Here is a 9,383-nt window from a genome sequence, read left to right as displayed (position 1 = left end):
TTCATAAGGGACATCATCATGTATCATCTACACCACCGCCTCCATCTTCCATACTTGCATCGTCAGTTCAAATTGATCCATAAACTCCTTCATGGTTTGTTCCATTTTTTAATCATTATATGACTTTCAATGATAGAATGAAATGTGGAGTTGGTACTCTGCAAGAGAAGGTTTCTACTATAGAAACTCATTGTTCAAGAGTATTGATAAGCGAGTTGATAAGATTGAACAACAGTTGGCTAGTTCCTCTAAAGGCAAATCTCCGATGAATATCAGCTCTACTACATCAAGTGATGATGAATCTGGTGAACAAGAAGAAGGAGATGATCAAAGTGAATCTATGGAAGCTTCTGATTGATGTATTTTCATCTATGAGTTATTTATCACTTTTATGTATTAAAGCTTTATCGGATAGTATGTTCCTTATGTTCTCAAAATAATACTTTGTATTGCAGCACTTCTCTTTTTTTGTATTCTTTTCTCCTTTTTGATTGATGTCCAAAGGGGGAGATGTTTAAGAGAAGTAAGTGCAAAAATATGTTATGCCTTGTTGTACTTATATGGATCATATCTTGTTGTTTATGAATGGATGGAATGGATGGATCATATTGTACTTATATGCATAGAATATAAAAATATATCATGCTTATTGATAGGGGGAGTCATGAGTATTACTTTTATTATTTCTGCTCTCGATTTTTCATCATAAAAAATGGGGAGATTGTTGGCCTAATAAGGCTTACAATTCTTATTTTGATGATAACAATCATGATGTGTTCAATGTGGTTCAAGTGAAAGTTTTTTAGGAAAAAGGCAAAGCTTAAAGGAAGTGACAAAGCTCAAGCATAATAAAGCTTATGGATTACAAAGAGATCTTAAAGAGCATAAGGATTAAAGATATACTGGTGAAAGCTCAAAGAGAAGATTGAAAACTCAAAGATGATAGAAGAACATGATTGAAGATCAAAGGATCATTTTTTTTTAAGATGTTCTAAATGTAAGTACTGCAAGTTAATTTCAAATATAAATTGAATTTAAGCTCTTAAAATATTCAGAAATATATTTCTATACTCTAAAGAATAATTCTTATAATCAATAAAAAGAAAGGTTTTTTGAAAAAGAAAAACTTTTGAATTAAAGAAGGGCGAGGCGACTGTCATGATATGGCAATCGACTGCCAAATTAAGTAAAGGTTTTTTCAAAGAGACAGTAGCAAGACAGGCAACTGCCTGAACCTGCCAGGTGCCTGAGTGAACATGCCAGACGACTGCCTTGGTTCTGGCAAGCGACTACTAGTGTTCTGTATTGTGAGTTTATTCTATGACAGGCGACTGTGAAGTCGTGGTAGGCGACTGCCACTCGAACATTAGTTTAAAAACTCTCTACGGGAAGAATTTTTAAACAAAGTTTTTAGACACTATTATTTTAAAAAACTTGGAAACTATTTTAAAGAAACTTTCGGGGTAAGGAATTGCTTCTAAACATCTATAAATAGCCCCAATCTTCAAAGGTTTAAGACACCCAAGCAATTTTCAAGCAATTAAAGTTCTCAAAGGCTCTCAAACTCTCTTGTGCTCAACTACTGAATTGCTACTAATTCAATCTCCGAAGCAAAGCTTTCAAAGTCAGAATCTTTCATATTTTGAAAGATATTTGGTGATTCATACTAAGTATTGAGCTTCAAATTCTTTTATATTTGAATTACTTTGAAGTATTGTTGTGCTGAATGTTATACTAACCTACTCTGCTGTGAGAGTGTTTTCTTGTACATAAAATCTCTTTATCTTGATTCTTATTCATAGATGATTCAAGGTTGTAGAATCGTTGGACCAAATGAGGGAATATCGTTTGGAGAGGTGGGCTCTAGCCTAACAGAAGAAGTGTTTGTAATCGGTATTGTTCCACCCGTCAACGGAACTAAACTAATGAATCCTTTGGTGGTTTGCCAAAGGCGAGGACGTAGGCTAGGTATAAGCCGAACCTTATAAAATCTTGTCTCTCTCTTCTTCCTTACTCTTTACTTTTTCAACAAAGACTTATAATCTGCGTGTATGCTTTTAATTGATAAATTCTGAGTGTTTAGTTGTTAAATAGACCGGAGGATAATTTGTTTTTGGCTTGATCAACATTGATTGCAGAAACCGAAAGGGACTACGTTGGTTGATCAACCTAAACTTATTAATCTAAAAGTTTGTTTAAAGCTAAACATAAAGAAGACTTGTGAGTTTGGAATAAACACAGGGCTTATATAAATTCAGCGTACTTTACAATTCATTACAAGGCTATTGAGACAAAGATCGAGTTCTTTTAATTATCTTGATTGGTTGTGGTTGAATTGTTTTTTATATTTACTTGTTGTGGTTGTTGATATTAAACAAAGAATTAAAATTGAAAAAAAAAATTAAAAAAAAATTCCAATCCACTCCCCCTCTTGGGAAGCTATCTTAATTTTGATGTTCGATTTGTTTGCATTTAAAATATTTCATTCTACACTTAGGATCTTTATGTGGGACTTGAGATTTTGATTCACGTGTGAAATGTCCCAAGTAAAGATTAGGTCGTCTAACATTTTTAATGCCATTAAAACCTAGACCCTCTTTACTTGGAAAATTTCTTTGAGCACCAAGTAGTTTTTCAAAATTGCGTTTGCCCTCGGTGAATTTAAAAGTAGTTTTGGAGCTATCCTCCAATTTCCTCTCAAGCTCAACAATAGTCACATCTTTTTCTTTAAAATCAAAACATGAGAGGTTTATGCAATACAAAACAATTTTGACCAATTTTCACATTTCTTTTTCAAATCATCATTTTTTTTTTTATCATTTTACTTAACAGTTTAGACAGACAAATATATTCACATTCACAATCATAAAATGAATAATATGAAGATAATGAACAAGAGGACGATACCTCATCACCGTATGCCATGAAGCACAGATTAGCGACCTCTGAGTTGCCGTGGTCTGATTTTGAGTCACTGTTGCTTAATTTATCCCATGATGTCCCTGCCTTCATGGCTTTCTTCTTTTTCTTGGCCTCATTTTTCAGTAGTGGGCAGTCCAGCTTAATGTGCCCAACTTTGTTGCAATTGTAACACGTGGAAGCATTTGATTTTTCTTTTCCTTTGCTAGACTTTCCCTTCTCAGATGTAGGCTCTCTATATCTTTTGCATGGTTTTCTATTCTTTCTGAAAAATTTGCTAAAATTTCTAGTTAGCATGGTCATATCATCATCAGTTTCAGGTTCGCTGCACTCACTAGATGTGTTAGTGGAGGTTTTCAATGCAGTCACTTTCTTCCTCCTATTGTGTTCATTAACTCTCTCATTTATAGCCAATTCAGAGAGGATTAGGGAACCTATCAATTCATATGGAGTCATGGCCTTAAGGTCTCCACCCTTAGAAATGGTTGTAGCCTTGGCTTCCCAAACAGAAGGCAAGCCTCTAAGGATCTTCCTAATCATCAAATATGTGGGATAGGTCTTCCCTAATGCATGTAGTGAGTTTATGATGTGTGTGAATCTAGTGTACATGCTCTGAATGGACTAACCTACATTCATCTTAAAGGCCTCATATACACTGGTCAACATATCTACCCTACTATCTTTCACATCCCTAATACCATCATATGTAACTTCGAACTTATCCCAGATTTCTTTTGCAACAGCATATGCCATAATTCTATTAAACTCATTTACATCAAGAGTACAATACAGAATGTTCATAGCAGTGGCATTCAAACTAATACTTTTTGTATCCTTATCATCATATTCTTCCTCAGTTTTAGGAGCTCTAGATGTACCCTCTATTTTCATAGGAATATAATTTCTCTTAGAGACGATCCTCCACACCTTCCAATCAGTATTTTGGAGATAGATGAGCATCCTCTATTTTCAAAAGGTGTAATTAACACCACTAAAAATCGGAGGTCATGTGGAAGATGGTCCCTCAAGGAAAGGGATCATGGAGCTATGAGCCATATAAGATCTTTTGCAAAATAAGTACTAGTCTATGCCATGTGGCTCTGATACCAATTATTAGCTTTATCGTGATCCCAAAAGGGGGGTGAATTGGTTCTTTTAAAATTAATCCCTTAGGTCAATATCCCAACAGCAGTATATTCACAACCCTATGGTCAATCTAGTGAAAGTAAAGTAAATCAAGTATAATATGTACCAAAAAATAAATAACACAATTTAATTAGCTACGCATGCACTAGAAAGCAGTAAAGAGAAGTGACATGCAAAAGTGTTATCGAGGTTTGGCAAATTGCCTATGTCCCTACCTTGGCTAACAAGCACAAGGATTACCACTATAATGCTAACTTAAAGGGTGGAGCGGCACCAAAACAAATTAGGTCAATTAGCATAGGGCTAACCTCAACCTTTACACTCAATTCTTACCGAGTTGAATTACCGCCCCCCCTTAGGCCACACCTAGAAACACAAAGTATGTTCACAATAAAATGGTACAGTGATTATGCTTTCATGTAAAGCAGATATGTACCCGATATAATCAATCACATACACCACCAAATGATATAATGAAGTAAGCTCAATGTGGTCTAATATGTCTACTCTCACATATTTATGCAAGCTTTGCAATCAGTGCGTGAGAGTGCAAAAAATATGATCTTTGTATCACAAAATATATTCAATCACAATGCTTGAAAAAAGATACTTGCTACACTTTAGATATCTCAACAAATGATTTTTCTGAACATATAAGCCTCAAGAGCTGTATAGATTTTGTTTGCAAAAGGATTTGATTTCTATGTTTAAAAAAAATATTACTCAAGGAATGTTGCAACAAAGATTTTTAAAACATGAACAAATATCTCTCCAAGAATTTTTCTCAAAATGAAACACACGAGATATTTGAAAATGATTTGAAAATATTTTTAGCAACCAAAATCAAATAAGAATTTCTTAACATATTGCAATGATAGTGCAATACTCAGAAGCTCAGGTGATCTTCTTAAGAAAGACTTATTAACAAAGTCTCCTAGGAAAACTTGAGGTCTTGCTCTTAGACAAAATAATATCAATCAATCACAAATTTGTGAAAGCAAACCTATAAGACAAGAACACGCAATTCACACTTACAAACGAATTTTTGGCAATAAGGCAAGGTAAGTATGAGTGTAGGAGGCTTGGAAGTGAGTAAGAAATATTTTGGAATTCAGAGAATTTTCACTAATCAAGTTTGCAAATCGGATGTTAATTATTCCAAATGAGGGGGTATATATAGACATCCCCTTGATTAAAGCCGTTCAGGAGACATAGGGAATCATTATATTTGTTTTAAAACATTTTAACCAAATTAACCCTATTTTATTATTTTAACCACTGTAAAAATATTAGGGTAACCCGAGAGCATTGGTCAACCGAAGGCAAGGTTCGATTGACCGAGTTGTCCAAGTTTGGTCAACTGGAGCGTTGGATTCTTCCACATGTGGGTACGGTTGACCAGGTTGTTGGGTTAAGATTTTGGCTTGGTCGACCGTATGGTCATATGGTTGACTCAGAGGGAGTTTGGTTGACCGAGTGAAATAAACTGAGCTATGTTCGGTCGACCAGGCAATGGTCAAACAGTTGACCCAGTGACCGGTTTGGCTAACAGACAAATATGTACTTGTAAAGTACGGTCAACCCAACATGCATTTTAAGTGTATTTCGGTTTTTTTACCTATGTGATCACCCTTTCCATATAACCATATATATATATATATATATATATATATATATATATGCATGTATGAGTGTCCTAAGGTCATTATAGGCCTTTTTTGTTTTGAGCTTACCTATCATATCATGTAGGTGATGCATATAATTGTTACAGCCCAGATCCTATTTACTATTACAGACCCATAATCAATATAGAAATTAAATACAACATAAATAATGTCTTCACGGCCTCCAACTTCCATTTCTTGTGCCATCATTTTGATTTTCCAATTGTATACCTGCACATATCTTCAAACATCCATCAAATATGTTGGCCTTATAGGTCACACCCAGTTTTGATTATAACAAATACTCTTAGTACAAATGGTTGTACTAAGAATTGCGTACAAGATCACCTTGTGCGCGCTTCAGGATTAAAAGACGAATCATGATGGCATGCGTGTTTGTGCTAAAGGATGAAGATCTTTGTGTTGTAATTTATACTCATTTGATTATTTCTTCATTTGGGGATGCAATTTATTATGAACTATGCATGTGTATGACTTGTAATAATTTGCATCATGTATGGTAGGTAGGTATGCTCAAAATGACCATAGTTGGACCTTAGGTACCTACACTAAGGATACAAAGTCCCCTGCATCACTTATCTTAATCAAAGGAATCAAAATCAGGATAAAATGCACTTAATGGGAAAAGCTGAGAGGGTTCGGACGACCGAACCTTTGCGTGTAAAGCGGCTCGGGCGACTGAACCAGTCAACATGTTGACTTGGTCTTCAGGCACCCGAAAGCTTGTCATAGCACTTTTCAACTACTCGGGCAACCGATGGTTTACATTCAAATACAGGCTCGAGCGAACGAATTGCCTAGTTCGGTAAACCGAACTATGAGTCGGGCACCCAAACTATCAAACATTTGCTACTGACTTTGTTTCAGCGAACCGACTCATCATTCAGGCACCCGAACCATTAAAAGTTGCATTTTTGACTGTGTCTGTTCGGGCACCCGAACCTCGCGGATTAAAATAAATTTTACTGAATTTTTAAATGAGGTAAAAAGATTTAATATTCTTAATGATTTTTAAACAAATCTAATTAAACCCATTATATCCCCAATGGTCAAAAGTTCCTTCTTGCCCATACATACTCATTCATTTGTCTTAATTAGCAAGGATTCGAAAACTTGATTAGGGAAAAAATTCTCTCATCTTTCAAAACCCTTTATTAGCCAAATAATACTTCCAAACACTCACATACTCCTCATTCTTGATTTCTCCAAGCATTGTGAGTATTTTCCAAGGCTAGTGTGTTCAATATCCATAGCTTAAACTCTCACTTGTATTATTGGTTGATCGATTTTCTTAGAGAGTTTAGCATTAAGGTTCTTCCACCAATTTCATTTGATACATTTGGTGTGGAACAACCTTGAAGGTTGTGGTTCTTGCATTGTTGTTGCAAGGTACCTAAACCTAGATTTTGTGTGTGCAAAAATCATTTTCAAGCTAGTGATTCAAACAACTCTATTGTGCTTCGAGTATTAGAATATATTGTTGAGTTTGTTTGCTTGAACTTGCTTAGCATATTTTGAAACCCTAATCCGATATTGCATTATTCACATAGTGTGTTTCAAATATTTCTTGGGTATACACTCTATATCTGAACTGAAATCTTATATATGAATTGAGTGTTTAGCACACATTAAAGCACTGAGAATATTTACATATCATCTGTGCTTGCATTATTGATTGAGCTATACTAGTGCACACATCTTTTTGTTTAGAAGCAAATTTTTGTGTACAAACTTTTATACACATTAGTTGTATTCCAGGCGTGGGCCTAAAAAGCGAGACTAGCCCTGTGGAATAGTTTTGAATTGGCTTAGACTCGGTTATAAAAGTTAGGTGTGCCATCCTGTTAAGGCGTGTCATTTGAGGTCAGCGCCTTAAATTGACCTGGTTGTATTAGGTGCCACTCCACCCATTTAATTGAGCATTATAGTGGTAATCCTTGTGCTTGTTAGCCAAGGCGGGGACGTAGGCAATTTGGCCGAACCTCGATAACATATTGTGTGTGTTCTTTAAATTTTTGCACTTTCTTTATTGCACATGTATGTTTATTTGTTAATCCTATAGATTGACCCTAGGCTGTGTTACACTATTTTTAAAACTAGTAGACCTAAGCGATAAACTTTAAATACCCAATTCATCCCCCCCTGCTCTTGGGGTTGCACCAAAGCTAACAATTGGTATCAAAGCCTCGTAACTTAGACTTAGACGTCACTTAGTAAAAGATCATGATTGCTCATGTTAGTGCATCCCCTTCATGTGAGGGAAGACTAGTCACACACTCACCTGTATTATATGGTAATGATTATGCTATATGGAAATTTAGAATGACTGTGTGTGTAAAAGCTTTGAATTGGAAATTTTGGAAAATCATTGATCAAGGTGATTGTGTACCCATGAAATCTATTGGGTGTACTATTGTTCCTAAATCTGAGTGTGAACTGAATGATCATGATAATGACTTAGTACAGGTAAATTTTGATGCCATGAATACCCTACTGCATGCTTTAGAATCTAATGTTTTATGTGAGGTGATGGCTTGTAGTAGTGCTAAACATATTTGGGATGAACTTGAAAGGAGATATGGTGCTTCCACACTAAAGGAAGTTATCTCTCTGTGCGACTCAGGATCCACTAATCTCGAGGGAGGTAACTTGTGTTTTGCTGCTTTAACTGATAATGAGGTTATCTCAGTCCCTTCTACTTTAGTAGATAGTTATGAAAATGATTCATGTGCTAATATGAATAATGTGTCTGATTATGAATCATATGATAGTAGTGATAGTAAGAGCATGCCTACTTATGAAGAACTATAAATTGAACATGTTAGAATTCATAAGTCACTCGTTAAAGCGAACAAAAGATATACTACTTTGAAGAACAAGTATGGGGCATGTGAGAAAGAATGTGAATCAAAAGTTCTTGTTGAAAGGGAAAATGATTTTAAAATCAAAGAGTTAGTAAACAAGAATAAAAAATTGGAAAAAGAATTGAAAGCAGTAAGGTCTCAAATTTCAAATGATAATAATAAAGATATTCTTATTGCAGAACTTCAATGCAAAGCAAATCATATGACTAAGGAGATTATTAAATTATAAAGTGTTTGCAAAGACTTGAAAGATTCAAAAATGCAAGATCTAGAAAATAAAATAGAAGATCAATCTAAGATCATCCATACTTTCACTAGAGGTAAAGAAAATTTTTACAAACTTTTAGGTTCACAAAGGATGACCTTAGATAAAGAAGGTATAGGTTTTAATGGAATTGAAAATAGAAAAAAGAAGAACCTATACATGGGATACTTTGTAAAAGAATCGAAACAATATGCTAGTACCTCCTCTAGTCCATACATTCACACCATATGCATCTTATGTAAAAAGAAGGGGCACACAAAATTTGATTGCCCATTTAAAAGAAAAGGTGTGAAGCCCAAACAGGTATGGAAAATTAAGGAATCACCAACCCCTAACTCATCGGAAGTAAAAGGAAGAAAGATGGTATGGGTTGTTAAAAAGGAAACCCCTTGAAAGTTAAGGAAGAACTTGCTCACATAGGAATTACATGATCACACAGCTCTTCCTTAGTAGTTAGGATTAGGGGGTAGCATTTTCTAAGGGGTTAGGAAGAGGCTCGAGGCT

This window comes from Malania oleifera, chromosome 12, assembly GCF_029873635.1.
Source record: "Malania oleifera isolate guangnan ecotype guangnan chromosome 12, ASM2987363v1, whole genome shotgun sequence".
NCBI classification, from domain to species: domain Eukaryota; kingdom Viridiplantae; phylum Streptophyta; class Magnoliopsida; order Santalales; family Ximeniaceae; genus Malania; species Malania oleifera.
This window is presented reverse-complemented; position numbering follows the sequence as displayed.